Here is a 5,998-nt window from a genome sequence, read left to right on the forward strand (position 1 = left end):
ATTTCTTCCTGTAAATGTTATATTCTCTGCAGTCTCTGCACATTTCCCTCCCTCTGGCCCTCCCTCTTTATCACCGCCCTTCCCCTCTTCTTCTCCTAACATATTGCATACCTTCTCCAGGTTGAAATAAGCTTAATAGACCTATTTACAAAGAAACACTTGGTTATAAGAGATATTATTCCCTCTCTTCAGCCAGATATTCACAACAAATTCCTTTAGGTGCTTGTATAAAAAAAATCACTGAACATGAATTGCAAGATGTGCAAAAGAGGGATCTACCATAGCCAATTTATCCAGGCAATTTAGGCATATACTTTGTATGTCTAGTGTTTGTGAAGAGCTGTGGTTTCACACACAGATGCCATTTGAGTTTGTGCATGCACAAATAATATATGCATCCTAAAGTCTGTTAAAATACTTGTGTCCAATTTGCCTATCGATTTTTAAGAATCTAATTATAGCACTAATTATAATATTTAATAGTCTTAATGCGAAGGTTGTAAAAGTTAAACCCTACTTTAATAATAAAGTAGTTATGACTGCATGTGCTACTCCATACAAAAGGAATAATATACTAGATTCCCAAATAATTCCACAGCATGATATCTCTTTTAATCTACTTGTAGTACCTAACTTCATTAAGGAGTTCACTTGCTGCTCTTTATTTCCTCATTTTAACCTTGATTCCAATATTCTGTGTCTTACGAACAATCAAGAAAAGCTTGCAACTTGATCCACGGAAAAAAAAATCCTGTAATAATGAAGGGTTTGTAATTTAGCTGGAGACACACAAAGGAAAAAATGCTGGGAAAAAATTAACATAGAGTCAGTTCTTGAACTGCAAATTAAATGAAACAGCCTTTTATTAGGAATGAGTTACCAGCCAGAACATGAATTGGCCCTTCCCCATAACGTGCAGATAAATGAAATATTTGCAGTGTTCACTGCCAAGCTTGAGGAAGCATCAACAAGGAATAGGTAGCTGTTTGATATGTCATATCCCTGTCCATAGCCAAAACTTTGCGTGTATATTAAGATCAGCTGATGTTTTAATGACCAAGAGTCTTATCTGGGCAATACTGACAAGCTGATCATTATGTGAAACAAGTGGGGCACTCCCATTTTAGGTGTCAGATGCTATCAGAGTTTAACTGCCTATCAGTTCTGGCAATGCCATCAGTGAAAGCCCAGTGTTTTACTCCTGCTCAAAAATATTACAATGCAACATTATTCTGATGAGGAATGTTAATTCACTGAAAGCAAATCACCTCATGGAACTATTGTGACTAATTTGAACCCAACTGGATCATTACTTCCAAGAGAGCCTCATCCGGTCAAATGCCTTTGGACTGAGGACCCTGGATTCCTAGGGTTCAGTGGCCCTGGGGCAGGGCAGTTATCCTGACTGCTCTGAGGATCCAAACCCACAGGACTTCCAGACTCCTAAGCAATTGGTTCCCTAACTCCTACAGTTCAGCAACCAGGTGGCCCAGACAGCTGGCAGTCTGTGGCTCCTCAGTGACTCACCATGTTGGGAGAGCTCCAAAGATGTGGACCCTAGAGCTGGGCAGTGGGTAGTGCTCGGGTAAAACAACATGGATGGTGCGACTGGCACTGAGCTGGTGCTAAGGCTCCCAGGAGCATGTTTTAATCCAGAAACACAGTGTGTCACAGGTGCTGACAAAACAAAACATTCATGATGTCCCGTTTCAGGGAAATTAAAAAAAACCCCTGAATCAGAATTAAACCAATTTTCAAAGTCTTAAAATTTCCCACAAACCAGAAATGCCAAATTTTGCCAGCTCTGCTTAGTTATAAAGGCTGAAATCCTTCCACCTCAGAGATCAATGTGCCCAGCTCTGACTCAGCTGCAGCATTTCAGGTACTGTCAGTGGTCCCTAAGTAATGGCACTATTTTTTCCACACCTGTGGTTACCTCCTGGCTTGTTCTATTCAAAGAGTTTCACTCTGGCTTGGACTCAGTTAACTCTCATATTCAGTTAATTCTCTGTCTTTAAAGGATTGCTTTCAAAACTCAGGAGGTGTTCTCTACCACACAATAGCAGCAAAAGCCAAAACTTTTATTTCTACGGGAGAAGCATTTTACACACTGGAAAAAATAGATCTGGCACGAAGATTAAAGCAAGTTGCTGCCCCCCTACTGACTGAACCAGAATGCCTTGAAGGGCAAGGTGCTTGTAGACACCTACAAAATAATAACATGAAGAGTGATTATGACATCTGAATCAGGCCTGAAGGAATCATTGTCTCCATCACAACCTCGTTTGTGCAATATGATCCTTCCCTTTCAGACACACCAGATCCATGTTTTGTATTATACACCAAAAAAATGAATTTCTTACCAAGTTTCTCTCGGAAGTATCTACCACTGATATAAGTAATAAAACTAGTGCTGAACTGAACAGACATGTTCATACGGTACATAGACCCCCAGACGAACAGGTGTGTGATTGAGGGCCAGATCCGCAGGTAGTGTGAACAGGCTGAGTTCCTCTGAAGTTGAAAGTCCACTGCTCTCTACCAGATCAGGATCCTATGAAATCATCCAATAAGTGATCAGAATGGGTAAAGGACAGAGAACTGGAAAAGAAGATTAAATGAAAGATGCAAAGCACATACCTCTGCCCAGGTGACCAGACTTAAACAGAAGTGTTTTCATGTAATTACTTTCTCAACTGTATTTTCTTTTTGCTCCTGACTTTCACTCCAATAATGCAGCCCCTTCTTCAGTAGGAAAGGCTTTCCCAGCCTCCTCAGTCAGCCTGACCTGCAGCTCTTCAGCACTGAAGCTGACTTTTCCTCCCCTTACACTGGGCGAAACCCTGCATTGTTGCATGGGTGGTGAGGATCGACAAGAACTAGTGCAGAGTATAATACTCTGTGGCTTTTACTCCACAGTAAATTTACTCCCAAGTAGGTACGTCTACATGAGACATTTATTGTGGAGCTGACTAATTAGCTCTGCAGTAAATGCCTCACCGTCTACATATGAGCCCCTATTAGGGTGCAGGAAACTAGTAAACTCTGCAGCAGGGTAATACTTATAAATGCAAGTACTACCCTGATGTGGAGTTCTTTTGTGTGCAGCAACGCACATGTAGATGCTGACCTGGCTGGTTGGGGCATGAGGGTGCTTCCGTGTGGGGGCTACTTGCTGGCTAGCCCTGTACTTGAGGACCCTCGTGCCCCAGCCAGCCCCTCTGCAGCATGTTGAGGTAGGGGGAGCAGCCCTGGGCTGACAGGGTGACCCTTGGAGCCCCCTACCAGCTGGGGCTGCTCCACCTGGGCTCCATGTGCTGTGCCTTATTGCTCCAGGGTGCATGTTCAAACGGCACACCTGGGAGCAATAAACTCTGGAGCAATGAGCTCCACAGTTTATTCAGGTGCCATAACTGCACGTGTAGATGTTTCCTATAGAGCTGCCTAATGAGCACCATGGTAAAGTCTCATGTGTCTACAAAGTCTCATTGTCTATTATGCTGCAGGAAACTAATTAACTCTGCCACAGGTTAGTACTTGTAGATACAGATACTGTCCTGCCATGGAGTTCTTAATGTGCAGCAATGCACATGTAGATGCTGATGGGGCTGATTGGGACACAAGGGTGCTTCAGTGTCTGCAGGCTAGCCCAGCACTGGAGCATCCCCATGTCTCAGCTAGCCCTTCTGCAGCTCATTAAACCAGGTCGGAGCAGCCCTGGGCTGGCAGGCTGACCCTAGGCTGGCACGTTCAATTGTGGCACCCAGGAGCAATAAACTCCAGTGCAATATGCACCAGCAGTTTATTTCTCCGTGCTAACAGCAGGTATAGATGCACCCAGTAAGGAGCGGATTTGGTTAACCCAAATAAGGTCAAATGTATCCTGTAGCCATGAAATTATAAATCCCGTCAACCCTACGTGAAATAATAATGCACATTTCATATAATATGCATTTATTTATTTTTTTGCAGAATATTGGTCATAGATTGTGCTGAATTCTTAACCATTAGTATACCATTACCTGCATACAGTGCAATTTGTTTAGTCTTATCAGTCATGATTTGATTAGGCTGCTATGTTTTGTGCCAGAGGTTCAATAAAGAGGAGCATCAATCAAGGGATATACCCATTTATGTGACTGTAGGGTAAACCCGTGACATGTTTACACAGGGGTAAGAATACGTTGGATTTGAAGCAGACCTGTGATGAGATAGCAGCACCTTACCTGGGGTAGAACTTGCCTGATTTGTAGCTATGTGGTAGGGGTGTGCGAAGCAGGCCCTATTCAATTCAGATTCAGATTTGGCCCGAATTAGGGACAGCGATTCAATTAGTTGATTCGGATCACTGTCCCTGATTCCATTCGTCTGAATCCAAATCTGAAGATTCGATGCTGATTCAGAGAATCAGCAATTCGGACACAGACACAGCTTTAAATGTTTTTTCTACATACCTTGAGGTACCAGGTGGCTTGTGAATGCTGTGATGCTGGGGTGCATGGAGCGTCCCACAGGAGTGTGGGGGGGGCCCTCCACGTGCTTGGCGGTGAATCCAGAAGTGGACCAGAAGTACTTCTGGTCCACTTCTGGATCCGCTGGGGAGCACGCTGGGGGCCCACCAGTCCCTGAGTTGAGAGGGCATGGGTGTCCCCCCCCCAGCATGCTCTCTGGCAGACCCAGAAGTGCTTCTGGTCCACTTCTGGGTCTGCTGCCAAGTACACCAGGGAGCCCTCACACTTCTGTGGGATGCTCCATCCACCCCAGCACTGCAGCATTCACAAGCCCCTGCTACCTAGAGGTATGTAGAAAAAACATTTAAAGCTGTCCAAATCTCCGAATCTTTCCAAATCTCTCCAAATCGATTCGGAGGGTTCCGATTTGATTCAGAGAGATTAAAGGGTCCTCTGATTCAATTCAGATTTGGAGATTTGGTCACCAAACTGGGCCAAATCTCCGCTGAATCAAATCAGGAACTGAAACTTCACACAGCCCTACTGTGTGGTGCCTTGCTTTTAGGCATTAGTTAGCAGGTGCTCCATCATTTCTTGTGGCTTGGTCTGTCAATACTTTCTGGGATTTTTGCTATTGTTTGTGCTTGGAGTTTGAATTAGAGACATCTTTAGTCCAAGGTCATTACTTCTCCTGGTCATTAGCCAGGGAGATGTTCACAACAAGGGTTCTCACGCCAAATCCCACAGCATGAAGGTACATCAAGGGCAACAGCCAAAGGCATCTCTAGCAGGACTGTCTGCCAGTAGTATAACTGCCCCCCTCAGCCCTGCACCACCCCAGGAGTCTTTGCCATAGGAGCTGTGCAGACACAGTCTCAGTACCACATCTAGGGGAACAAGCAAGTCACAAGGGGCAGCTTCCAGGGAGCCTTCATGCTGGGGCTGCTGCAGTGTAGTGAGCTTGTTTCCCAGCGGTAGCAGCTCAAACCTACACTGCTACAGCAGCAACTGCAGTAGTAGAAGCTGCTACCAGAGTTCAGGGAGCCAGGGCAATTAAGACTCACCCCCTGCCCCCTGGATCCTCTGCCCTCCCCAGTATTCCTCCCTATGCCCCATTGCAAAGGCTAAGGCCAGCAGAGAGCAACCTTTTGCAACTACCATCAACCATCAGTGCACCAGGTTTGCTTGGTGAAAATGTTGGAAGTCATTATCAGGAGCTGCTCCTCAGTTCTGGAACTCCCTCCTCCTCGAGGCCTGCCAGAACCTGGGCCTGGACATTTTCCAGAAGCACTGTATGACCTTTCCATTTAGGCACATGTTTAGCAAGCAAGGCCAAATTGGGATGTTGTTTGGGTGTGGGAATTACATTTTTCCTTGGGTGAATTTGATATCTTTTATTAGACCAACCCAAATGGTTGGAGAATAGTTATTGAGCAAGCTTTCGGGTTCAAAAACCCTTCGTCAGGCTCAGGAAGCTGCAGCAGTTGGTGTGTGCTCTTCCTGGATGGAATGAAAAGTAAAGAAGCCAGGGGCTGGGCTGGGCTGGG

The sequence above is a fragment of the Alligator sinensis genome, unplaced genomic scaffold (genome assembly GCF_000455745.1).
Source record: "Alligator sinensis unplaced genomic scaffold, ASM45574v1 scaffold301_2, whole genome shotgun sequence".
NCBI classification, from domain to species: domain Eukaryota; kingdom Metazoa; phylum Chordata; order Crocodylia; family Alligatoridae; genus Alligator; species Alligator sinensis.